Raw genomic sequence first — 27,470 nt, forward strand, 5'->3', positions numbered from 1 at the left:
AGTGAACCTGAAGTGAAGCATCGGAATCTATAACTAGTGTCAAAGGAATGGTTCAAAACATAGACAGTAAGAAACGTCAGTCTTCTTGTACTTAAGTCGGCATTGTGCCTTTTGTATTTAATTCCGACTCAGTGTCTGTGTTCCATCGTCAATAATAAGGTCAGTGGGATACAGTAAACCCGGAGTGAAGCATCGGAATCTACAACTAGTGTCACAGGAATGGTTCAAACCATAGACAGTAGGAAGAGTTGTTCTCTTCAACTTAATTCGGCATTGTGCTTTTGAATTTAATTCCGATGCAATTTCTGAGTTTCATCGTCAATAAGAAGGTCAGAGGGATACAGTATACCTGAAGTGAAGCATCGGAATGTATAACTAGTGTCACGGGAATGCTACAAATCATAGACAGTAAGAAGAGTCAGTTTTCTTGTACTTAAGTAGGCATTGTGCCTATGTATTGAATACCGATGCAATTTCTGTGTTTCATCGTCAATAAGAAGGTCAGAGGGATACAGTAAATCTGAAGTGAAGCATCGGAATCTATAACTAGTGTCACAGGAATGGTTCAAAACATAGACAGTAGGAAGAGCCAGTGTTCTTGTACTTGAGTCGGCATTGTGCTTTTGGATTTAATTCCGATGCAATTTCTGTGTTTCATCGTCAATAAGAAGGTCAGAGAGATACAGTAAACCTGAAGTGAAGCATCGGAATCGATAACTAATGTCACAGGAATGGTTCAAAACACAGACATTAAGAAGAGTTAAATTTCTTGTGCTTAAGTCGGCATTGTGCCTTTTGTATTTAATTCCGATGCAATTTCTGTGATTCATCGTCAATAAGAAGGTCAAAGGGATACAGTAAACCTGAAGTGAAGCATCGGAATGTGTAACTAGTGTCACAGGAATGGTTCAAATCATAGTGAGTAAGAAGAGTCAGTTTTCTTGTACTTAAGTCGGCATTGTGCCTATTCTATTTAATTCCGATGCAATTTCTGTGTTTCATCGTCGATAAGAATTTCCAAGGGATACAGTAAAGATATAGTGAAGCATCGGAAGCTAAATCAGGTCTCACAGGAAATGTTGAAATCATAGTCAGTTGGAAGAGTCAGTCTTTATGTACTTAATCCGGCATTGTGCCTTTTGTATATAATTCCGATGCAATTTCTGTGTTTCATCGTCAATAAGAAGGTCAGAGGGATACAGTAAATCAGAAGTGAAGCATCGGAATCTATAACTAGTGTCACAGGAATGGTTCAAAACATAGAAAGTAAGAAGAGTCAGTTTTCTTGTACTTATGTCGGCATTGTGCCTCTTGTATTTAAATCCGATGCAATGTCTGTGTTCATCGTCAATAAGAAGGTCAGAGGGATACAGTAAACCTGAAGTGAGCATCGGAATCTATAACTAGTGTCACAGGAATGGTTCAAAACATAGACAGTAAGAAGAGTCAGTATTCTTGTACTTAAGTCGACATTGTGCGTTTTCTATTTAATTCCGATACAATTACTGTGTTTCATCGCCAATAAGAAGGTCAGAGGGATACAGTAAACCTGAAGTGAAGCATCGGAATCGATAACTAATGTCACAGGAATGGTTCAAAACACAGAAATTAAGAAGAGTTAGATTTCTGGTGCTTAAGTCGGCATTGTGCCTTTTGTATATAATTCCGATGCAATTTCTGTATTTCATCGTCAATAAGAAGGTCAGAGGGTTACAGTAAACCTGAAGTGAAGCATCGAAATCCATAACTAGTGTCACAGGAATGGTTAAAACAAAGACAGTGAGAAGAGTCAGTTTTCTTGTACGTAAGTCGGCATTTTGCCTTTTGTATTTAATTCCGATGCAATTTCTGTGATTCATCGTCAATAAGAAGGTCAGAGGGATACAGTAAACCTGAAGTGAAGCATCGGAATGTGTAACTAGTGTCACAGGATTGGTTCAAATCATAGTGAGTAAGAAGAGTCAGTTTTCTTGTACATAAGTCGGCATTGTGCCTATTCTATTTAATTCCGATGCAATTTCTGTGTTTCATCGTCGATAAGAAGGTCCAAGGGATACAGTAAACATATAGTGAAGCATCGGAATCTAAATCAGGTCTCACAGGAAATGTTGAAATCATAGTCAGTAGGAAGAGTTAGTCTTTAAGTACTTAATCCGGCATTGTGCCTTTTGTATATAATTCCGATGCAATTTCTGTGTTTCATCGTCAATAAGAAGGTCAGAGGGATACAGTAAATCAGAAGTGAAGCATCGGAATCTATAACTAGTGTCACAGGAATGGTTCAAAACATAGAAAGTAAGAAGAGTCAGTTTTCTTGTGCTTATGTCGGCATTGTGCCTCTTGTATTTAAATCCGATGCAATTTATGTGTTCATCGTCAATAAGAAGGTCAGAGGGATACAGTAAACCTGAAGTGAAGCATCGGAATCTATAACTAGTGTCACATGAATGGTTCAAAACATATACAGTAAGAAGAGTCAGTTTTCTTGTACTTATGTCGGCATTGTGCCTTTTGTATTTAATTCCGATGCAATTTCTGTGTTTCATCGTCTATAAGAAGGTCAGAGGGATACAGTAAACCTGAAGTGAGCATCGGAATCTATAACTAGTGTCACAGGAATGGTTCAAAACATAGACAGTAAGAAGAGTCAGTTTTCTTGTACTTAAGTCGGCATTGTGCTATTTGTATTTTATACCGATACAATTTCTGTGTTTCATCGCCAATAAGAAGGTCAGAGGGATACAGTAAACCTGAAGTGAGCATCGGAATGTATAACTAGTGTCACAGGAATGGTTCAAACATAGACAGTAAGAAGAGTCAGTTTTCTTGTACTTAAGTCGGCATTGTGCTATTTGTATTTAATTCCGATACAATTTCTGTGTTTCATCGCCAATAAGAAGGTCAGAGGGTTACAGTAAACCTGAAATGAAGCATCGGAATCTGTAACTAGTGTCACAGGAATGGTTCAAAACATACACAGTAAGAAGAGTCAGTTTTCTTGTACTTATGTCGGCATTGTGCCTTTTGTATTTAATTCCGATGCAATTTCTGTGTTTCATCGTCAATAAGAAGGTCCAAGGGATACAGTAAACCTGAAGTGAAGCATCGGAATCGATAACTAGTGCCACAGGAATGGTTCAAAACATAGACAGTAAGAAGAGCCAGTCTTCTTGTACTTGAGTCGGCATTGTGCCTTTTGTATTTAATTCCGATGCAATTTCTGTGTTTCATCGCCAACAAGAAGGTCAGAGGGATACAGCAAACCGGAAGTGAAGCATCGGAATCTATAACTAGTGTCACAGGAATGGTTCAAAACATAGACAGTAAGAAGAGTCAGTTTTCTTGTACTTATGTCGGTATTGTGCCTATTGTATGTAATTCCGATACAATTTCTGTGTTTCATCGTCAATAAGAAGGTCAGAGGGATACAGTAAACCTTAAGTGAAGCATCGGAATCTATAACTAGTGTCACAGGAATGGATCGAAACATAGACTGTAAGAAGAGTCAGTTTTCTTGTACTTGACTCGGCATTGTGCCTTTTGTATTTAATTCCGATGCAATGTCTGTGTTTCATCGTCAATAAGAAGGTCAGAGGGATACAGTAAACCTGAAGTGAAGCATCGGAATCTAAAACCGGTCTCACAGGAAAGTTTCAGAACATAGACAGTAAGAAGAGCCAGTCTTCTTGTACTTGAGCCGGCATTGTGCGTTTTGTATTTAATTCCGATGCAATTTCTGTGTTTCATCGTCAATAAGAAGGTCAGAGGAATACAGTAAACCTGAAGTGAAGCATCGGAATCTATAACTAGTGTCACATGAATGGCTCAAAGCATAGACAGTAAGAAGAGTCAGTTTTCTTGTACTTAAGTCGGCATTGTGCCTTTTGTATTGAATTCCGACGTAATATCTGTGTTTCATCGTCAATAAGAAGGTCAGAGGGATACAGTAAACCTGGAGTGATCATCGGAATCTGTAACTAGTGTCACAGGAATGGTTCAAAACATAGACAGTAAGAAGAGTCAGTTTTCTTGTACTTATGTCGGTATTGTGCCTATTGTATGTAATTCCGATACAATTTCTGTGTTTCATCGTCAATAAGAAGGTCAGAGGGATACAGTAAACCTTAAGTGAAGCATCGGAATCTATAACTAGTGTCACAGGAATGGATCGAAACATAGACTGTAAGAAGAGTCAGTTTTCTTGTACTTGACTCGGCATTGTGCCTTTTGTATTTAATTCCGATGCAATGTCTGTGTTTCATCGTCAATAAGAAGGTCAGAGGGATACAGAAAACCTGAAGTGAAGCATCGGAATGTGTAACTAGTGTCACAGGAATGGTTCAAAACATAGACAGTAAGAAGAGTCAGTTTTCTTATACTTAAGTCGGCATTGCGCCTTTTCTGTTTAATTTCGATGCAATTTCTGTGTTTCGTCGTCAATAAGAAGATCCAAGGGATGCAGTAAACCTGAAGTGAAGCATTGGAATCTAAAACCGGACTCACAGGAAAGTTTCAAAATAGAAACAGTAAGAAGAGCCAGTCCTCCTGTAGTTGAGTCGGCATTGTGCCTTTTGTATTTGATTCCGATTCAATTTCTGTTTTTCAGCGTAAATAAGGTCAGAGAGCTACAGTATACCTGAAGTGAAGCATCGGAAACTATAATGAGTGTCACAGGAATGGTTCGGAACATACACAGTAAGAAGAGTCAGTTTTCTTGTGCTTAAGTCGGCATTGTGCCTTCTCTATTTAATTCCGATGCAATTTCTGTGTTTCATCGTCAATAAGAAGGTCCAAGGGATACAGTAAACATATAGTGAAGCATCGGAATCTAAAACTGGTCTCACAGGAAATGTTGAAATCATAGTCAATAGGAATGGTCAGTCTTCTTGTACTTAAGTCAGCATTGTGCCTTTTGTATTTAATTCTGATGCAATTTCTGTGTTTCATCGTCAATAAGAAAGTCCAAGGGATACAGTAATCATATAGTGAAGCCTCGGAATCTAAAACTGGTCTCACAGGAAATGTTTAAAACATAGTCAGTAAGAAGAGTCAGTCTTCTTGTACTTAAGTCGGCATTGTGCCGTTTGTTTTTAATTCCGATGCAATTTCTATGTTTAATCGTCAATAAGAAGGTCCAAGGGATACAGTCAACATATAGTGAAGCATCAGAATCTAAAACTGAACTCTCAGGAAATGTTCAAAAGACAGTCAGTAAGAAGAGTCAGTCTTCTTGTACTTAAGTCGGCAATGTGCCTTTTGTATTAAATTCCGATGCAATTTCTATGTTTCATCGTCAATAATAAGGTCAGAGGGATACAGTAAATCTGAAGTGAAGCATTGGAATCTAAAACTGATCTCACAGGAAAGGTTCAAAACATAGACAGCAAGAAGAGTTAGTTTTCTTGTACATAAGTCGATCGTGCATTTTCCTCTTTAATTCCGATGCAATTTCTGTGTTTCGACGTCAATAAGAAGGTCCATCGGATAGAGTAAACCTGAAGTGAAGCATAGGAATCTAAAACCGGTCTCACAGGAAAGGTTCAAAGCATAGACAGTAAGAAGAGCCAGTCTTCTTGAACTTGATTCGGCATTGTGCCTTTTGTAATTTATTCCGATGCAATTTCTGTGTTTCATCGTCAATAAGAAGGTCAGAGGGATACAGTGAACCTGAAGTGAAGCATCGGAATCTATAACTAGTGTCACATGAATGGCTCAAAGCATAGACAGCAAGAAGAGTCAGTTTTCTTGTACTTAAGTCGGCATTGTGCCTTTTGTATTTAATTCCGATGTAATATCTGTGTTTCATCGTCAATAAGAAGGTCAGAGGGATACAGTAAAAATATAGTGAAGCATCGGAATCTAAAACTGGTCTTACAGGAAATGTTGAAATCATAGTCAATAGGAATGGTCAGTCTTCTTGTACTTAAGTCGGCATTGTGTCTTTTGTATTTAATTCCGATGCAATTTCTGTGTTTCATCGTCAATAAGAAGGTCAGAGGGATACAGTAATCATATAGTGAAGCATCGGAATCTAAAACTGAACCCACAGGAAATGTTCAAAAGACAGTCAGTAAGAAGAGTCAGTCTTCTTGTACTTAAGTCGGCGTTGTGCATTTTGTATTTAATTCCGATGCAATTTCTGTGTTTCATCGTCAATAAGAAGGTCCGAAGGATACAGTAAATCTGAAGTGAAGCATCGGAATCTAAAACTGATCTCACAGGAAAGGTTCAAAACATAGACAGTAAGATGAGTTAGTTTTCTTGTACATAAGTCAGAATTGTGCCCTTCCTATTTAATTCTGATTCAATTTCTGTGTTTCGTCGTCAATAAGAAGGTCCAAGGGATACAGCAAACCTGAAGTGAAGCATCGGTATCTAAAACCAATCTCACAGGAAAGCTTCAGAACATAGACAGTAAGAAGAGCCAGTCTTCTTGTACTTAAGTCGGCATTGTGTCTTTTGTATTTAATTCCGATGCAATTTCTGTGTTTCATCGTCAATAAGAAGGTCAGAGGGATACAGTAAACCTGAAATGAAGCATCGGAATCTATAACTAGTGTCAGAGGAATGGTTCAAAACATAGACAATAAGAAGAGTCAGTCTTCTTGTACTTAAGTCGGCATTGTGTCTTTTGTATTTAATTCCGATTCTATTTCTGTGTTTCATCGTCAATAAGAAGTTCAGAGGGATACAGTAAACCTGAAGTGAAGCATCGGAATGTGTAACTAGTGTCACAGGAATGGTTCAAAACATAGTGAGTAAGAAGAGTCAGTTTTCTTGTACTTAAGTCGCCGTTGGGCCTTTTCTTTTTAATTCTGATTCAATTTCTGTGTTTCAGCGTCAATAAGAAGGTCCAAGGGATACAGTAAACCTGAAGTGAAGCATCGGAATCTGAAACCGGTCTCACAGGAAAGCTTCATAACATAGACAGTAAGAAGAGCCAGTCTACTTGAACTTGAGTCGGCATTGTGCCTTTTGTATTTAATTCCGATGCAATTTCTGTCTTACATCGTCAATAAGAAGGTCAGAGGGATACAGTAAACCTGAAGTGAAGCATCGGAAGCTATAACAAGTGTCACAGGAATGGTTCAAAGCATAGACAGTTGGAAGAGTTAGTGTTCTTGAACTTAAGTCGGCATAGTGCCTTTTCTATTTAATTCCAATGCAATATCTGTGTTTCGTCGTCAATACGAAGGTCCAAGGGATACAGTGAACCTGAAGTGAAGTATCAGAATCTATAACTAGTGTCAGGGGAATTGGTCAAAGCATTGACAGTAAGAAGAGTCAGTCTTCTTGTACTTAAGTCGGCATTGTGCCTTTTGAATTTAATTCCGATGCAATTTCTGTGTTTCATCGTCAATAAGAATGTCAGAGGGATACAGAAAACCTGAAGTGAAGCATCGGAATCTATAACTAGTGTCACAGGAATGGTTCAAAACATAGATAGTGGGAAGGGTCAGTCTTCTTGTACTTAAGTCGGCATTGTGCTATTCTATTTAATTAAGATGAAACTTCTGTGTTTCGTCGTCAATAAGAAGGTCTAAGGGATACAGTAAACCTGAAGTGAAGCATCGAAATCTATAACTAGTGTCACAGGAAAGGTTCAGAACATAGACAGTAAGAAGAGTCAGTCTTCTTGTACTTAAGTCGCCGTTGGGCCTTTTGTATTTAATTCCGATGCAATTTCTGTGTTTAGTCGTCAATAAGAAGGTCCAAGGGATACAGCAAACCTGAAGTGAAGCATAGGAATATATAACTAGTGTCAGAGGATAGGTTCAGAACATAGACAGTAAGAAGAGTCAGTCTTCTTGTACTTAAGTCGCCAATGTGCGTTTTGTATTTAATTCCGATGCAATTTCTGTGTTACATCGTCAATAAGAAGGTCAGAGGGATACAGTAAACCTAAAGTGAAGCATCCGAATCTATAACTAGTGTCACAGGAATGGTTCAAATCACAGTAAGTAAGAAGAGTCAGTCTTCTTGTACTTAAGTCGGCATTGTGCCTTTTCTATTTAATTCCGATGCAATTTCTGTGTTTAGTCGTCAATAAGGAGGTCCAAGGGATACAGTAAACATATAGTGAAGCATCGGAACCTAAAACTGGTCTCACAGGAAATGTTCATAACATAGTCAGTAAGAAGGGTCAGTCCTCTTGTACTTAAGTCGGCATTGTGCCTTTTCTATTTCATTCCGATGCAATTTCTATGTTTTGTCGTCAATAAGAATGTCCAAGGGATACAGTAAACCTGAATTGAAGGATCGGAATCTATAACTAGTGTCACAGGAAAGGTTCAAAACATAGACAGTAAGATTAGTCAGTCTTCTTGTACTTAAGTCGGCATTGTGCCTCTTCTATTTAAATCCGATGCAATTTCTATGTTTCGTCGTCAATAGGAATGTCCAAGGGATACAGTAAACCTGAATTGAAGCATCGGAATCTATAACTAGTGTCACAGGAAAGGTTCAAAACATAGACAGTAAGATTAGTCAGTCTTTTTGTACTTAAGTCGGCATTGTGCCTTTTGTATTTAATTCCGTTGCAATTTCTGTGATTCATCGTCAATAAGAAGGTCACGGGGATACAATAAGCCTGAAGTGAAGCGTCGGAATCTATAACTAGTGTCACAGGAATGGTTCAAAACAAAGACAGTAGGAAGAGTCAGTCTTATTGTACTTACTTCGGCATTGTGCCTTTTCTATTTAATTGCGATGCAAACTCTGTGTTTCGTCCTCAATAAGAATGTCCAACGGATACAGTAAACCTGAATTGAAGCATCGGAATCTATAACTAGTGTCACAGGAAAGGATCAAAACATAGACAGTAAGATTGGTCAGTCTTCTTGTACTTAAGTCGGCATTGTGCCTTTTGTATTTAATTCCGATGCAATTTCTGTGATTCATCGTCAATAAGAAGGTCACGGGGATTCAGTAAGCCTGAAGTGAAGCGTCGGAATCTATAACTAGTGTAACAGGAATGGTTCAAATCATAGACAGTTGGAAGAGTCAGTCTTATAGAACTTACTTCGGCATTGTGCCTTTTCTATTTAATTCCGATGGAATTTCTGTGTTTCGTCGTCAATACGAGGGTCCAAGGGATACAGAAAACCTGAAGTGAAGTATCGGAATCTATAACTAGTGTCACAGGAATTGCTCAAAACATAGACAGTAAGAAGAGTCAGTCTTCTTGTAATTATGTCGGCATTGTGCCTTTTGAATTAAATTCCGATCCAATTTCTGTGTTTCATCGTCAATAAGAATGTCAGAGGGATACAGTAAACCTGACGTGAAGCATCGGAATCTATAACTAGTGTCACAGGAATGGTTCAAAACATAGACAGTGGGAAAAGTCAGTCTTCTTGTACTTAAGTCGGCATTGTACCTTTTGTATTTAATTCCGATGCAATTTCTGTGATTCATCGTCAATAAGAAGGTCCAAGGGACACAGTAAACCTGAAGAGAAGCATCGGAATCTATAACTAGGGTCAAAGGAATGGTTCAAAACATAGACAGTAGGAACAGTCAGTCTTCTTGAACTTAAGTCGGCATTCTGCCACTTCTATTTAAATCCGATGCAATTTCTGTTTTTCGACGTCAATAAGAAGGTCCAAGGGATACAGTAAACATATAGTGAAGCATTGGAATCTAAAACTGGTCTCACAGGAAATGTTCAAAACATAGTCAGCAAGAAGTGTCAGTCTTTTGGACTTAAGTTGGCATTGTGCCGTTTCTATTTAATTCCGATGCAATTTCTGTGTTTAGTCGTCAATAAGAAGGTCCAAGGGATACAGCAAACCTGAAGTGAAGCATAGGAATATATAACTAGTGTCACAGGATAGGTTCAAAAAATAGACAGTAAGAAGAGTCAGTCTTCTTGTACTTAATTCGCCAATGTGCGTTTTGTATTTAATTCCGATGCAATTTCTGTGTTACATCGTCAATAAGAAGGTGCCTTTTCTATGTAATTGCGGTGCAAACTCTGTGTTTCGTCGTCAATAAGAATGTCCAACGGATACAGTTAACCTGAATTGAAGCATCGGAATCTATAACTAGTGTCACAGGAATTGCTCAAAACATAGACAGTAAGAAGAGTCAGTCTTCTTGTAATTATGTCGGCATTGTGCCTTTTGAATTAAATTCCGATCCAATTTCTGTGTTTCATCGTCAATAAGAATGTCAGAGGGATACAGTAAACCTGACGTGAAGCATCGGAATCTATAACTAGTGTCACAGGAATGGTTCAAAACATAGACAGTGGGAAAAGTCAGTCTTCTTGTACTTAAGTCGGCATTGTGCTTTTCTATTTAATTAAGATGAAACTTCTGTGTTTCGTCGTCAATAAGAAAGTCCAAGGGATACAGTAAACCTGAAGTGAAGCATCGGAATCTATAACTAGTGTCACAGGAAAGGTTCAGAACATAGACAGTAAGAAGAGTCAGTCTTCTTGTACTTAAGTCGGCATTGTGCCTTTTGTATTTAATTCCGATGCAATTTCTGTGTTTCATCGTCAATAAGAAGGTCTAAGGGATACAGTAAACCTGAAGAGAAGCATCGGAATCTATAACTAGTGTCAAAGGAATGGTTCAAACATAGACAGTAGGAACAGTCAGTCTTCTTGAACTTACTTCGGCATTGTGCCTTTTCTATTTAATTCCGATGGAATTTCTGTGTTTCGTCGTCAATAAGAAAGTCCAAGGGATACAGTAAACCTGAAGTGAAGCATCGGAATCTATAACTAGTGTCACAGGAAAGGTTCAGAACATAGACAGTAAGAAGAGTCAGTCTTCTTGTACTTAAGTCGGCATTGTGCCTTTTGTATTTAATTCCGATGCAATTTCTGTGTTTCATCGTCAATAAGAAGGTCTAAGGGATACAGTTAAACTGAAGTGAAGCATCGGAATCTATTACTAGTGTCACAGGAATGGTTCAAAGCATAGAGTGTGGGAAGAGTTAGTCTTCATGAACTTAAGTCGGCATTGTGCCTTTTCTATTTAATTCCGATGCAATTTCTGTGTTTCGTCGTCAATAAGGAGGTCCAAGGGATACAGTAAACATATAGTGAAGCATCGGAACCTAAAACTGGTCTCACAGGAAATGTTCATAGCATAGTCAGTAAGAAGAGTCAGTCCTCTTGTACTTAAGTCGGCATTGTGTCTTTTCTATTTCATTCCGATGCAATTTCTATGTTTCGTCGTCAATAAGAATGTCCAAGGGATACAGTAAACCTGAATTGAAGCATCGGAATCTATAACTAGTGTCACAGGAAAGGTTCAAAACATAGACAGTAAGATTAGTCAGTCTTCTTGTACTTAAGTCGGCATTGTGCCTTTTGTATTTAATTCCGTTGCAATTTCTGTGATTCATCGTCAATAAGAAGGTCACGGGGATACAATAAGCCTGAAGTGAAGCGTCGGAATCTATAACTAGTGTCACAGGAATGGTTCAAAACAAAGACAGTAGGAAGAGTCAGTCTTATTGTACTTACTTCGGCATTGTGCCTTTTCTATTTAATTGCGATGCAAACTCTGTGTTTCGTCCTCAATAAGAATGTCCAACGGATACAGTAAACCTGAATTGAAGCATCGGAATCTATAACTAGTGTCACAGGAAAGGTTCAAAACATAGACAGTAAGATTGGTCAGTCTTCTTGTACTTAAGCAGGCATTCTGCCTTTTGTATTTAATTCCGATGCAATTTCTGTGATTCATCGTCAATAAGAAGGTCACGGGGATTCAGTAGGCCTGAAGTGAAGCGTCGGAATCTATAACTAGTGTAACAGGAATGGTTCAAAACATAGACAGTAGGAAGAGTCAGTCTTATTGAACTTACTTCGGCATTGTGCCTTTTCTATTTAATTCCGATGGAATTTCTGTGTTTCGTCGTCAATACGAAGGTCCAAGGGATACAGAAAACCTGAAGTGAAGTATCGGAATCTATAACTAGTGTCACAGGAATTGCTCAAAACATAGACAGTAAGAAGAGTCAGTCTTCTTGTACTTAATTCGCCAATGTGCGTTTTGTATTTAATTCCGATGCAATTTCTGTGTTACATTGTCAATAAGAAGGTGCCTTTTTTATTTAATTGCGGTGCAAACTCTGTGTTTCGTCGTCAATAAGAATGTCCAACGGATACAGTAAACCTGAATTGAAGCATCGGAATCTATAACTAGTGTCACAGGAATTGCTCAAAACTTAGACAGTAAGAAGAGTCAGTCTTCTTCTTATTATGTCGGCATTGTGCCTTTTGAAGTTAATTCCGATCCAATTTCTGTGTTTCATCGTCAATAAGAATGTCAGAGGGATACAGGAAACCTGACGTGAAGCATCGGAATCTATAACTAGTGTCACAGGAATGGTTCAAAACATAGACAGTGGGAAGAGTCAGTCTTCTTGTACTTAAGTCGGCATTGTGCTTTTCTATTTAATTAAGATGAAACTTCTGTGTTTCGTCGTCAATAAGAAAGTCCAAGGGATACAGTAAACATATAGTGAAGCATTGGAATCTAAAACTGGTCTCACAGGATATGTTCAAAACATAGTCAGTAGGAAGAGTCAGTCTTTTGTACTTAAGTTGGCATTGTGCCTTTTCTATTTAATTCCTATGCTATTTCTGTGTTTAGTCGTCAATAAGAAGGTCCAAGGGATACAGAAAACCTGAAGCGAAGCATAGGAATATATAACTAGTGTCACAGGATAGGTTCAAAACATAGACAGTAAGAAGAGTCAGTCTTCTTGTACTTAAGTCGCCAATGTGGGTTTTGTATTTAATTCCGATGCAATTTCTGTGTTACATCATCAATAAGAAGGTCAGAGGGATACAGTAAACCTAAAGTGAAGCATCCGAATCTATAACTAGTTTCGCAGGAATGGTTGAAATCACAGTCAGTAAGAAGAGTCAGTCTTCTTGTACTTAAGTCGGCATTGTGCCTTTTCTATTTAATTCCGATGCAATTTCTGTGTTTCGTCGTCAATAAGAAGGTCCAAGGGATACAGTAAACCTGAAGTGAAGCATCGGAATCTATTACTAGTGTCACAGGAATGGTTCAAAACATAGAGAGTGGGAAGAGTTAGTCTTCATGAACTTAAGTCGGCATTGTGCCTTTTCTATTTAATTCCGATGCAATTTCTGTGTTTCGTCGTCAATAAGGATTTCCAAGGGATACAGTAAACGTATAGAGAAGCATCGGAACCTAAAACTGGTCACACAGGAAATGTTCAAAGCATAGTCAGTAAGAAGAGTCAGTCCTCTTGTACTTAAGTCGGCATTGTGCCTTTTCTATTTCATTCCGATGCAATTTCTGTGTTTCGTCGTCAATAAGAATGTCCAACGGATACAGTAAACCTGAATTGAAGCATCGGAATCTATAACTAGTGTCACAGGAAAGGTTGAAAACATAGCCAGTAAGATTATACAGTCTTCTTGTACCTAAGTCGGCATTGTGCCTTTTGTATTTAATTCCGATGCAATTTCTGTGATTCATCGTCAATAAGAAGGTCACGGGGATACAGTAAGCCTGAAGTGAAGCGTCGGAATCTATAACTAGTGTCACAGGAATGGTTCAAAACATAGACAGTAGGAAGAGTCAGTCTTATTGTACTCACTTCGGCATTGTGCCTTTTCTATTTAATTGCGATGCAAACTCTGAGTTTCGTCCTCAATAAGAATGTCCAACGGATACAGTAAACCTGAATTGAAGCATCGGAATCTATAACTAGTGTCACAGGAAAGGTTCAAAACATAGACAGTAAGATTGGTCAGTCTTCTTGTACTTAAGTCGCCATTGTGCCTTTTGTATTTAATTCCGATGCAATTTCTGTGATTCATCGTCAATAAGAAGGTCACGGGGATTCAGTAAGCCTGAAGTGATGCGTCGGAATCTATAACTAGTGTAACAGGAATGGTTCAAAACATAGACAGTAGGAAGAGTCAGTCTTAATGTACTTACATCGGCATTGTGCCTTTTCTATTTAATTCCGATGGAATTTCTGTGTTTCGTCGTCAATACGAAGGTCCAAGGGATACAGAAAACCTGAAGTGAAGTATCGGAATCTATAACTAGTGTCACAGGAATTGCTCAAAACATAGACAGTAAGAAGAGTCAGTCTTCTTGTAATTATGTCGGCATTGTGCCTTTTGAATTTAATTCCGTTGCAATTTCTGTGTTTCATCGTCAATAAGAAGGTCCAAGGGATACAGTAAACCTGAAGAGAAGCATCGGAATCTATAACTAGGGTCAAAGGCATGGTTCAAACATAGACAGTAGGAACAGTCAGTGTTCTTGAACGTAAGTCGGCATTTTGCCTCTTCTATTTAAATCCGATGCAATTTCTGTGTTTCGACGTCAATAAGAAGGTCCAAGGGATACAGTAAACATATAGTGAAGCATTGGAATCTAAAACTGGTCTCACAGGAAATGTTCAAAACATAGTCAGTAAGAAGAGTCAGTCTTTTGGACTTAAGTTGGCATTGTGCCTTTTCTATTTAATTCTGATGCAATTTCTGTGTTTAGTCGTCAATAAGAAGGTCCAAGGGATACAGCAAACCTGAAGTGAAGCAAAGGCATATATAACTAGTGTCACAGGATAGGTTCAAAACATAGACAGTAAGAAGAGTCAGTCTTCTTGTACTTAATTCGCCAATGTGCGTTTTGTATTTAATTCCGATGCAATTTCTGTGTTACATCGTCAATAAGAAGGTCAGAGGGATACAGTAAACCTAAAGTGAAGCATCCGAATCTATAACTAGTGTCACAGGAATGGTTCAAATCACAGTCAGTAAGAAGAGTCAGTCTTCTTGTACTTAAGTCGGCATTGTGCCTTTTCTATTTAATTCCGATGCAATTTCTGTGTTTCGTCGTCAATAAGAAGGCCCAAGGGATACAGTAAACCTGAAGTGAAGCATCGGAATCTATTACTAGTGTCACAGGAATGGTTCAAAACATAGAGAGTGGGAAGAGTTAGTCTTCATGAACTTAAGTTGGCATTGTGCCTTTTCTATTTAATTCAGATGCAATTTCTGTGTTTCGTCGTCAATAAGATGGTCCAAGGGATACAGTAAACCTGAAGTGAAGTATCGGAATCTATAACTAGTGTCATAGGAATTGCTCAAAACATAGACAGTAAGAAGAGTCAGTCTTCTTGTACTTAAGTCGGCATTGTGCCTTTTGAATTTAATTCCGATGCAATTTCTGTGTTTCATCGTCAATAAGAATGTCAGAGAGATACAGTAAACCTGAAGTGAAGCATCGGAATCTATAACTAGTGTCACAGGAATGGTTCAAAACATAGACAGTGGGAAGAGTCAGTCTTCTTGTACTTAAGTCGGCATTGTGCTTTTCTATTTAATTACGATGAAACTTCTGTGTTTCGTCGTCAATAAGAAGGTCCAAGGGATACAGTAAACCTGAAGTGAAGCATCGGAATCTATAACTAGTGTCACAGGAAAGGTTCAGAACATAGACAGTAAGAAGAGTCAGTCTTCTTGTACTTAAGTCGGCATTGTGCATTTTGTATTTAATTCCGATGCAATTTCTGTGATTCATCGTCAATAAGAAGGTCACGAGGATACAGTAAGCCTGAAGTGAAGCGTCGGAATCTATAACTAGTGTCACAGGAATGGTTCAAATCATAGACAGTAGGAAGAGTCAGTCTTATTGTACTTACTTCGGCATTGTGCCTTTTCTATTTAATTGCGGTGCAAACTCTGTGTTTCGTCGTCAATAAGAATGTCCAACGGATACAGTAAACCTGAATTGAAGCATCGGAATCTATAACTAGTGTCACAGGAAAGGTTCAGAACATAGACAGTAAGAAGAGTCAGTCTTCTTGTACTTAAGTCGCCAATGTGCGTTTTGTATTTAATTCCGATGCAATATCTGTGTTACATCGTCAATAAGAATGTCAGAGGGATACAGTAAACCATAAGTGAAGCATCGGAATCTATTACTAGTGTCACAGGAATGGTTCAAAACATAGAGAGTGGGAAGAGTTAGTCTTCATGAACTTAATTCGGCATTGTGCCTTTTCTATTTAATTCCGATGCAATTTCTGTGTTTCGTCGTCAATAAGGAGGTCCAAGGGATACAGTAAACATATAGTGAAGCATCGGAACCTAAAACTGGTCTCACGGGAAATGTTCAAAACATAGTCAGTAAGAAGAGTCAGTCCTCTTGTACTTAAGTCGGCATTGTGCCTTTTCTATTTCATTCCGATGCAATTTCTGTGTTTCGTCGTCAATAAGAATGTCCAAGGGATACAGTAAACCTGAATTGAAGCATCGGAATCTATAACTAGTGTCACAGGAACGGTTCAAAACATAGACAGTAAGATTAGTCAGTCTTCTTGTACTTAAGTCGGCATTGTGCTTTTTGTATTTAATTCCGATGCAATTTCTGTGATTCATCGTCAATAAGAAGGTCACGGGGATTCAGTAAGCCTGAAGTGAAGCGTCGGAATCTATAACTAGTGTAACAGGAATGGTTCAAAACATAGACAGTAGGAAGAGTCAGTCTTATTGTACTTACTTCGGCATTGTGCCTTTTCTATTTAATTCCGATCCAATTTCTGTGTCTCGTCGTCAATACGAAGGTCCAAGGGATACAGTAAACCTGAAGTGAAGTTTCGGAATATATAACTAGTGTCACAGGAATTGCTCAAAACATAGACAGTAAGAAGAGTCAGTCTTCTTGTACTTAAGTCGGCATTGTGCCTTTTGAATTTAATTCCGATGCAATTTCTGTGTTACATCGTCAATAAGAATGTCAGAGGGATACAGTAAACCTGAAGTGATGCATCGGAATCTATAACTAGTGTCACAGGAATGGTTCAAAACATAGACAGTGGGAAGAGTCAGTCTTCTTGTACTTAAGTCGGCATTGTGCTTTTCTATTTAATTAAAATGAAACTTCTGTGTTTCGTCGTCAATAAGAAAGTCCAAGGGATACAGTAAACCTGAACTGAAGCATCGCAATCTATAACTAGTTTCACAGGAAAGGTTCAGAACATAGACAGTAAGAAGAGTCAGTCTTCTTGTACTTAAGTCGGCATTGTGCCTTTTGTATTTAATTCCGATGCAATTTCTGTGTTTCATCGTCAATAAGAAGGTCCAAGGGATACAGTAAACCTGATGAGAAGCATCGGAATCTATAACTAGGGTCAAAGGAATGGTTCAAAACATAGACAGTAGGAACAGTCAGTCTTCTTGAACTTAAGTCGGCATTTTGCCTCTTCTATTTAAATCCGATGCAATTTCTGTGTTTCGACGTCAATAAGAAGGTCCAAGGGATACAGTAAACATATAGTGAAGCAATGGAATCTAAAACTGGTCTCACAGGAAATGTTCAAAACATAGTCAGTAAGAAGAGTCAGTCTTTTGGACTTAAGTTGGCATTGTGCCTTTTCTATTTAATTCCGATGCAATTTCTGTGTTTAGTCGTCAATAAGAAGGTCCAAGGGATACAGTAAACCTGAAGTGAAGTATCGGAATCTATAACTAGTGTCACAGGAATTGCTCAAAACATAGACAGTAAGACGAGTCAGTCTTCTTGTGCTTAAGTCGGCAATGTGCCTTTTGAATTTAATTCCGATGCAATTTCTGTGTTTCATCGTCAATTAGAATGTCAGAGTGATACAGTAAACCTGAAGTGAAGCATCGGAATCTATAACTAGTGTCACAGGAATGGTTCAAAACATAGACAGTAAGATTAGTCAGTCTTCTTGTACTTAAGTCGGCATTGTGCCTTTTGTATTTAATTCCGTTGCAATTTCTGTGATTCATCGTCAATAAGAAGGTCACGGGGATACAATAAGCCTGAAGTGAAGCGTCGGAATCTATAACTAGTGTCACAGGAATGGTTCAAAACAAAGACAGTAGGAAGAGTCAGTCTTATTGTACTTACTTCGGCATTGTGCCTTTTCTATTTAATTGCGATGCAAACTCTGTGTTTCGTCCTCAATAAGAATGTCCAACGGATACAGTAAACCTGAATTGAAGCATCGGAATCTATAACTAGTGTCACAGGAAAGGTTCAAAACATAGACAGTAAGATTGGTCATTCTTCTTGTACTTAAGTCGGCATTCTGCCTTTTGTATTTAATTCCGATGCAATTTCTGTGATTCATCGTCAATAAGAAGGTCACGGGGATTCAGTAGGCCTGAAGTGAAGCGTCGGAATCTATAACTAGTGTAACAGGAATGGTTCAAAACATAGACAGTAGGAAGAGTCAGTCTTATTGAACTTACTTCGGCATTGTGCCTTTTCTATTTAATTCCGATGGAATTTCTGTGTTTCGTCGTCAATACGAAGGTCCAAGGGATACAGAAAACCTGAAGTGAAGTATCGGAATCTATAACTAGTGTCACAGGAATTGCTCAAAACATAGACAGTAAGAAGAGTCAGTCTTCTTGTACTTAATTCGCCAATGTGCGTTTTGTATTTAATTCCGATGCAATTTCTGTGTTACATTGTCAATAAGAAGGTGCCTTTTTTATTTAATTGCGGTGCAAACTCTGTGTTTCGTCGTCAATAAGAATGTCCAACGGATACAGTAAACCTGAATTGAAGCATCGGAATCTATAACTAGTGTCACAGGAATGGTTCAAAACATAGACAGTGGGAAGAGTCAGTCTTCTTGTACTTAAGTCGGCATTGTGCTTTTCTATTTAATTAAGATGAAACTTCTGTGTTTCGTCGTCAATAAGAAAGTCCAAGGGATACAGTAAACATATAGTGAAGCATTGGAATCTAAAACTGGTCTCACAGGATATGTTCAAAACATAGTCAGTAGGAAGAGTCAGTCTTTTGTAATTAAGTTGGCATTGTGCCTTTTCTATTTAATTCCTATGCTCTTTCTGTGTTTAGTCGTCAATAAGAAGGTCCAAGGGATACAGAAAACCTGAAGCGAAGCATAGGAATATATAACTAGTGTCACAGGATAGGTTCAAAACATAGACAGTAAGAAGAGTCAGTCTTCTTGTACTTAAGTCGCCAATGTGGGTTTTGTATTTAATTCCGATGCAATTTCTGTGTTACATCATCAATAAGAAGGTCAGAGGGATACAGTAAACCTAAAGTGAAGCATCCGAATCTATAACTAGTTTCGCAGGAATGGTTGAAATCACAGTCAGTAAGAAGAGTCAGTCTTCTTGTACTTAAGTCGGCATTGTGCCTTTTCTATTTAATTCCGATGCAATTTCTGTGTTTCGTCGTCAATAAGAAGGTCCAAGGGATACAGTAAACCTGAAGTGAAGCATCGGAATCTATTACTAGTGTCACAGGAATGGTTCAAAACATAGAGAGTGGGAAGAGTTAGTCTTCATGAACTTAAGTCGGCATTGTGCCTTTTCTATTTAATTCCGATGCAATTTCTGTGTTTCGTCGTCAATAAGGATTTCCAAGGGATACACTAAACGTATAGAGAAGCATCGGAACCTAAAACTGGTCACACAGGAAATGTTCAAAGCATAGTCAGTAAGAAGAGTCAGTCCTCTTGTACTTAAGTCGGCATTGTGCCTTTTCTATTTCATTCCGATGCAATTTCTGTGTTTCGTCGTCAATAAGAATGTCCAACGGATACAGTAAACCTGAATTGAAGCATCGGAATCTATAACTAGTGTCACAGGAAAGGTTCAAAACATAGCCAGTAAGATTATACAGTCTTCTTGTACCTAAGTCGGCATTGTGCCTTTTGTATTTAATTCCGATGCAATTTCTGTGATTCATCGTCAATAAGAAGGTCACGGGGATACAGTAAGCCTGAAGTGAAGCGTCGGAATCTATAACTAGTGTCACAGGAATGGTTCAAAACATAGACAGTAGGAAGAGTCAGTCTTATTGTACTCACTTCGGCATTGTGCCTTTTCTATTTAATTGCGATGCAAACTCTGAGTTTCGTCCTCAATAAGAATGTCCAACGGATACAGTAAACCTGAATTGAAGCATCGGAATCTATAACTAGTGTCACAGGAAAGGTTCAAAACATAGACAGTAAGATTGGTCAGTCTTCTTGTACTTAAGTCGCCATTGTGCCTTTTGTATTTAATTCCGATGCAATTTCTGTGATTCATCGTCAATAAGAAGGTCACGGGGATTCAGTAAGCCTGAAGTGATGCGTCGGAATCTATAACTAGTGTAACAGGAATGGTTCAAAACATAGACAGTAGGAAGAGTCAGTCTTCTTGTAATTATGTCGGCATTGTGCCTTTTGAATTTAATTCCGTTGCAATTTCTGTGTTTCATCGTCAATAAGAAGGTCCAAGGGATACAGTAAACCTGAAGAGAAGCATCGGAATCTATAACTAGGGTCAAAGGCATGGTTCAAACATAGACAGTAGGAACAGTCAGTGTTCTTGAACTTAAGTCGGCATTTTGCCTCTTCTATTTAAATCCGATGCAATTTCTGTGTTTCGACGTCAATAAGAAGGTCCAAGGGATACAGTAAACATATAGTGAAGCATTGGAATCTAAAACTGGTCTCACAGGAAATGTTCAAAACATAGTCAGTAAGAAGAGTCAGTCTTTTGGACTTAAGTTGGCATTGTGCCTTTTCTATTTAATTCTGATGCAATTTCTGTGTTTAGTCGTCAATAAGAAGGTCCAAGGGATACAGCAAACCTGAAGTGAAGCAAAGGCATATATAACTAGTGTCACAGGATAGGTTCAAAACATAGACAGTAAGAAGAGTCAGTCTTCTTGTACTTAATTCGCCAATGTGCGTTTTGTATTTAATTCCGATGCAATTTCTGTGTTACATCGTCAATAAGAAGGTCAGAGGGATACAGTAAACCTAAAGTGAAGCATCCGAATCTATAACTAGTGTCACAGGAATGGTTCAAATCACAGTCAGTAAGAAGAGTCAGTCTTCTTGTACTTAAGTCGGCATTGTGCCTTTTCTATTTAATTCCGATGCAATTTCTGTGTTTCGTCGTCAATAAGAAGGCCCAAGGGATACAGTAAACCTGAAGTGAAGCATCGGAATCTATTACTAGTGTCACAGGAATGGTTCAAAACATAGAGAGTGGGAAGAGTTAGTCTTCATGAACTTAAGTTGGCATTGTGCCTTTTCTATTTAATTCAGATGCAATTTCTGTGTTTCGTCGTCAATAAGATGGTCCAAGGGATACAGTAAACCTGAAGTGAAGTATCGGAATCTATAACTAGTGTCATAGGAATTGCTCAAAACATAGACAGTAAGAAGAGTCAGTCTTCTTGTACTTAAGTCGGCATTGTGCCTTTTGAATTTAATTCCGATGCAATTTCTGTGTTTCATCGTCAATAAGAATGTCAGAGAGATACAGTAAACCTGAAGTGAAGCATCGGAATCTATAACTAGTGTCACAGGAATGGTTCAAAACATAGACAGTGGGAAGAGTCAGTCTTCTTGTACTTAAGTCGGCATTGTGCTTTTCTATTTAATTACGATGAAACTTCTGTGTTTCGTCGTCAATAAGAAGGTCCAAGGGATACAGTAAACCTGAAGTGAAGCATCGGAATCTATAACTAGTGTCACAGGAAAGGTTCAGAACATAGACAGTAAGAAGAGTCAGTCTTCTTGTACTTAAGTCGGCATTGTGCATTTTGTATTTAATTCCGATGCAATTTCTGTGATTCATCGTCAATAAGAAGGTCACGAGGATACAGTAAGCCTGAAGTGAAGCGTCGGAATCTATAACTAGTGTCACAGGAATGGTTCAAATCATAGACAGTAGGAAGAGTCAGTCTTATTGTACTTACTTCGGCATTGTGCCTTTTCTATTTAATTGCGGTGCAAACTCTGTGTTTCGTCGTCAATAAGAATGTCCAACGGATACAGTAAACCTGAATTGAAGCATCGGAATCTATAACTAGTGTCACAGGAAAGGTTCAGAACATAGACAGTAAGAAGAGTCAGTCTTCTTGTACTTAAGTCGCCAATGTGCGTTTTGTATTTAATTCCGATGCAATATCTGTGTTACATCATCAATAAGAATGTCAGAGGGATACAGTAAACCATAAGTGAAGCATCGGAATCTATTACTAGTGTCACAGGAATGGTTCAAAACATAGACAGTAAGATTAGTCAGTCTTCTTGTACTTAAGTCGGCATTGTGCTTTTTGTATTTAATTCCGATGCAATTTCTGTGATTCATCGTCAATAAGAAGGTCACGGGGATTCAGTAAGCCTGAAGTGAAGCGTCGGAATCTATAACTAGTGTAACAGGAATGGTTCAAAACATAGACAGTAGGAAGAGTCAGTCTTATTGTACTTACTTCGGCATTGTGCCTTTTCTATTTAATTCCGATCCAATTTCTGTGTCTCGTCGTCAATACGAAGGTCCAAGGGATACAGTAAACCTGAAGTGAAGTTTCGGAATATATAACTAGTGTCACAGGAATTGCTCAAAACATAGACAGTAAGAAGAGTCAGTCTTCTTGTACTTAAGTCGGCATTGTGCCTTTTGAATTTAATTCCGATGCAATTTCTGTGTTACATCGTCAATAAGAATGTCAGAGGGATACAGTAAACCTGAAGTGATGCATCGGAATCTATAACTAGTGTCACAGGAATGGTTCAAAACATAGACAGTGGGAAGAGTCAGTCTTCTTGTACTTAAGTCGGCATTGTGCTTTTCTATTTAATTAAAATGAAACTTCTGTGTTTCGTCGTCAATAAGAAAGTCCAAGGGATACAGTAAACCTGAACTGAAGCATCGCAATCTATAACTAGTTTCACAGGAAAGGTTCAGAACATAGACAGTAAGAAGAGTCAGTCTTCTTGTACTTAAGTCGGCATTGTGCCTTTTGTATTTAATTCCGATGCAATTTCTGTGTTTCATCGTCAATAAGAAGGTCCAAGGGATACAGTAAACCTGATGAGAAGCATCGGAATCTATAACTAGGGTCAAAGGAATGGTTCAAAACATAGACAGTAGGAACAGTCAGTCTTCTTGAACTTAAGTCGGCATTTTGCCTCTTCTATTTAAATCCGATGCAATTTCTGTGTTTCGACGTCAATAAGAAGGTCCAAGGGATACAGTAAACATATAGTGAAGCAATGGAATCTAAAACTGGTCTCACAGGAAATGTTCAAAACATAGTCAGTAAGAAGAGTTAGTCTTTTGGACTTAAGTTGGCATTGTGCCTTTTCTATTTAATTCCGATGCAATTTCTGTGTTTAGTCGTCAATAAGAAGGTCCAAGGGATACAGTAAACCTGAAGTGAAGTATCGGAATCTATAACTAGTGTCACAGGAATTGCTCAAAACATAGACAGTAAGACGAGTCAGTCTTCTTGTGCTTAAGTCGGCAATGTGCCTTTTGAATTTAATTCCGATGCAATTTCTGTGTTTCATCGTCAATTAGAATGTCAGAGTGATACAGTAAACCTGAAGTGAAGCATCGGAATCTATAACTAGTGTCACAGGAATGGTTCAAAACATAGACAGTGGGAAGAGTCAGTCTTCTTGTACTTAAGTCGGCATTGTGCTTTTCTATTTAATTCCGATGCAATTTCTGTGTTTCGTCGTCAATAAGAAGGTCCAAGGGATACAGTAAACCTGAAGTGAAGCATCGGAATCAATTACTAGTGTCAAAGGAATGGTTCAAAACATAGAGAGTGGGAAGAGTTAGTCTTCATGAACTTAAGTTGGCATTGTGCCTTTTCTATTTAATTCAGATGCAATTTCTGTGTTTCGTCGTCAATAAGAAGGTCCAAGGGATACAGTAAACCTGAAGTGAAGTATCGGAATCTATAACTAGTGTCATAGGAATTGCTCAAAACATAGACAGTAAGAAGAGTCAGTCTTTTTGTACTAAAGTCGGCATTGTGCCATTTGAAATTATTTCCGATGCAATTTCTGTGTTTCATCGTCAATAAGAATGTCAGAGGGATACAGTAAACCTGAAGTGAAGCATCAGAATCTATAACTAGTGTCACAGGAATGGTTCAAAACATAGACAGTGGGAAGAGTCAGTCTTCTTGTACTTAAGTCGGCATTGTGCTTTTCTATTTAATTAAGATGAAACTTCTTTGTTTCGTCGTCAATAAGAAGGTCCAAGGGATACAGTAAACCTGAAGTGAAGCATCGGAATCTATAGCTAGTGTCACAGGAAAGGTTCAGAACATAGACAGTAAGAAGAGTCAGTCTTCTTGTACTTAAGTCGGCATTGTGCCTTTTGTATTTAATTCCGATGCAATTTCTGTGATTCATCGTCAATAAGAAGGTCACGGGGATACAGTAAGCCTGATGTGAAGCGTCGGAATCTATAACTAGTGTCACAGGAATGGTTCAAAACATAGACAGTAGGAAGATTCAGTCTTATTGTACTTACTTCGGCATTGTGCCTTTTCTATTTAATTGCGGTGCAAACTCTGTGTTTCGTCGTCAATAAGAATGTCCAACGGATACAGTAAATCTGAATTTAAGCATCGGAATCTATAACTAGTGTCACAGGAAAGGTTCAGAACATAGACAGTAAGAAGAGTCAGTCTTCTTGTACTTAAGTCGCCAATGTGCGTTTTGTATTTAATTCCGATGCAATTTCTGTGTTACATCGTCAATAAGAAGGTCAGAGGGATACAGTAAACCTAAAGTGAAGCATCCGAATCGATAACTAGTGTCACAGGAATCGTTCAAATCACAGTCAGTAAGAAGAGTCAGTCTTCTTGTACTTAAGTCGGCATTGTGCCTTTTCTATTTAATTCCGATGCAATTTCTGTGTTTCGTCGTCAATAAGAAGGTCCAAGGGATACAGTAAACCTGAAGTGAAGCATCGGAATCTATTACTAGTGTCACAGGAATGGTTCAAAACATAGAGAGTGGGAAGAGTTAGTCTTCGTGAACTTAATTCGGCATTGTGCCTTTTCTATTTAATTCCGATGCAATTTCTGTGTTTCGTCGTCAGTAAGGAGGTCCAAGGGATACAGTAAACATATAGTGAAGCATCGGAACCTAAAACTGGTCTCACGGGAAATGTTCAAAACATAGTCATTAAGAAGAGTCAGTCCTCTTGTACTTAAGTCGGCATTGTGCTTTTTGTATTTAATTCCGATGCAATTTCTGTGATTCATCGTCAATAAGAAGGTCACGGGGATTCAATAAGCCCGAAGTGAAGCGTCGGAATCTATAACTAGTGTAACAGGAATGGTTCAAAACATAGACAGTAGGAAGAGTCAGTCTTATTGTACTTACTTCGGCATTGTGCCTTTTCTATTTAATTCCGATCCAATTTCTGTGTCTCCTCGTCAATACGAAGGTCCAAGGGATACAGTAAACCTGAAGTGAAGTTTCGGAATATATAACTAGTGTCACAGGAATTGCTCAAAACATAGACAGTAAGAAGAGTCAGTCTTCTTGTACTTATGTCGGCATTGTGCCTTTTGAATTTAATTCCGATGCAATTTCTGTGTTACATCGTCAATAAGAATGTCAGAGGGATACAGTAAACCTGAAGTGATGCATCGGAATCTATAACTAATGTCACAGGAATTGTTCAAAGCATAGACAGTAAGAAGAGTCAGTCTTTTGTACTTAAGTTGGCATTGTGCCTTTTCTATTTAATTCCGATGCAATTTCTGTGTTTAGTCGTCAACAAGAAGGTCCAAGGGATACAGCAAACCTGAAGTGAAGCATAGGAATATATAACTAGTGTCACAGGATAGGTTCAAAAGATAGACAGTAAGAAGAGTCAGTCCTCTTGTACTTAAGTCGCCAATGTGCGTTTTGTATTTAATTCCGATGCAATTTCTGTGTTACATCGTCAATAAGAAGGTCAAAGGGATACAGTAAACCTAAAGTGAAGCATCCGAATCTATAACTAGTGTCACAGGAATGGGGTCAAATCACAGTCAGTAAGAAGATTCAGTCTTCTTGTACTTAAGTCGGCATTGTGCCTTTTCTATTTAATTCCGATGCAATTTCTGTGTTTCGTCGTCAATAAGAAGGTCCAAGGGATACAGTAAACCTGAAGTGAAGCATCGGAATCTATAACTAGTATCACAGGAAAGGTTCAAATCATAGACAGTAAGAAGAGTCAGTCTTCTTGTACTTAAGTCGGCATTGTGCCTTTTCTACTTCATTCCGATGCAATTTCTGTGTTTCATCGTCAATAAGAAGGTCAGAGGGATACAGTAAACCTGAAGTGAAGCATCGGAATCCATAACTAGTGTCAAAGGAATGGTTCAAAACATAGACAGTAGGAACAGTCAGTCTTCTTGAACTTAAGTCGGCATTGTGCCTCTTCTATTTAAATCCTATGCAATTTCTGTGTTTCGACGTCAATAAGAAGGTCCAAGGAATATAGTAAAGATATAGTGAAGCATTGGAATCTAAAACTGGTATTAGGAAATGTTCAAAACATAGTCAGTAAGAAGAGCCAGTCTTTTGTACTTAAGTTGGCATTGTGCCTTTTCTATTTAATTCCGATGCAATTTCTGTGTTTAGTCGTCAATAAGAAGGTCCAAGGGATACAGCAAACTTGAAGTGAAGCATAGGAATATATAACTAGTGTCACGGGATAGGTTCAAAACATAGACAGTAAGAAGGATCAGTCTTCTTGTACTTAAGTCGCCAATGTGCGTTTTGTATTCAATTCCGATACAATTTCTGTGTTACATCGTCAATAAGAATTTCAGAGGGATACAGTAAACCTAAAGTGAAGCATCCGAATCTATAACTAGTGTCACAGGAATGGTTCAAACCACAGTCAGTAAGAACAGTCAGTCTTCTTGTACTTAAGTCGGCATTGTGCCTTTTCTATTTAATTCCGATGCAATTTCTGTGTTTCGTCGTCAATAAGAAGGTCCAAAGGATACAGTAAACCTGAAGTGAAGCATCGGAATCTATTACTAGTGTCACAGGAATGGTTCAAAACATAGAGAGTGGGAAGAGTTAGTCTTCATGTACTTAAGTCGGCATTGTGCCTTTTCTATTTAATTCCGATGCAATTTCTGTGTTTCGTCGCCAATAAGAAGGTCCAAGGGATACAGTAAACCTGAAGTGAAACATCGGAATCTATAACTAGTGTCACAGGAATCGTTCAAAACATAGACAGTGGGAAGAGTCAGTCTTCTTGTACTTAAGTCGGCATTGTGCTTTTCTATTTAATTAAGATGTAACTTCTGTGTTTCGTCGTCAATAAGAAGGTCCAAGGGATACAGTAAACCGGAAGTGAAGCATCGGAATCTATAACTAGTGTCACAGGAATGGTTCAGAACATAGACAGTAAGAAGAGTCAGTCTTCTTGTACTTAAGTCGGCATTGTGCCTTTTGTATTTAATTCCGATGCAATTTCTGTGATTCATCGTCAATAAGAAGGTCTCGGGGATACAGTAAGCCTGAAGTGAAGCGTCGGAATCTATAACTAGTGTCAAAGGAATGGTTCAAAACATAGACAGTAGGAACAGTCAGTCTTCTTGAACTTTAGTCGGCATTGTGCCTCTTCTATTTAAATCCGATGCAATTTCTGTGTTTCGTCGTCAATAAGGAGGTCCAAGGGA

Source organism: Schistocerca serialis, unplaced genomic scaffold (assembly GCF_023864345.2).
Source record: "Schistocerca serialis cubense isolate TAMUIC-IGC-003099 unplaced genomic scaffold, iqSchSeri2.2 HiC_scaffold_1417, whole genome shotgun sequence".
Lineage (NCBI taxonomy): Eukaryota > Metazoa > Arthropoda > Insecta > Orthoptera > Acrididae > Schistocerca > Schistocerca serialis.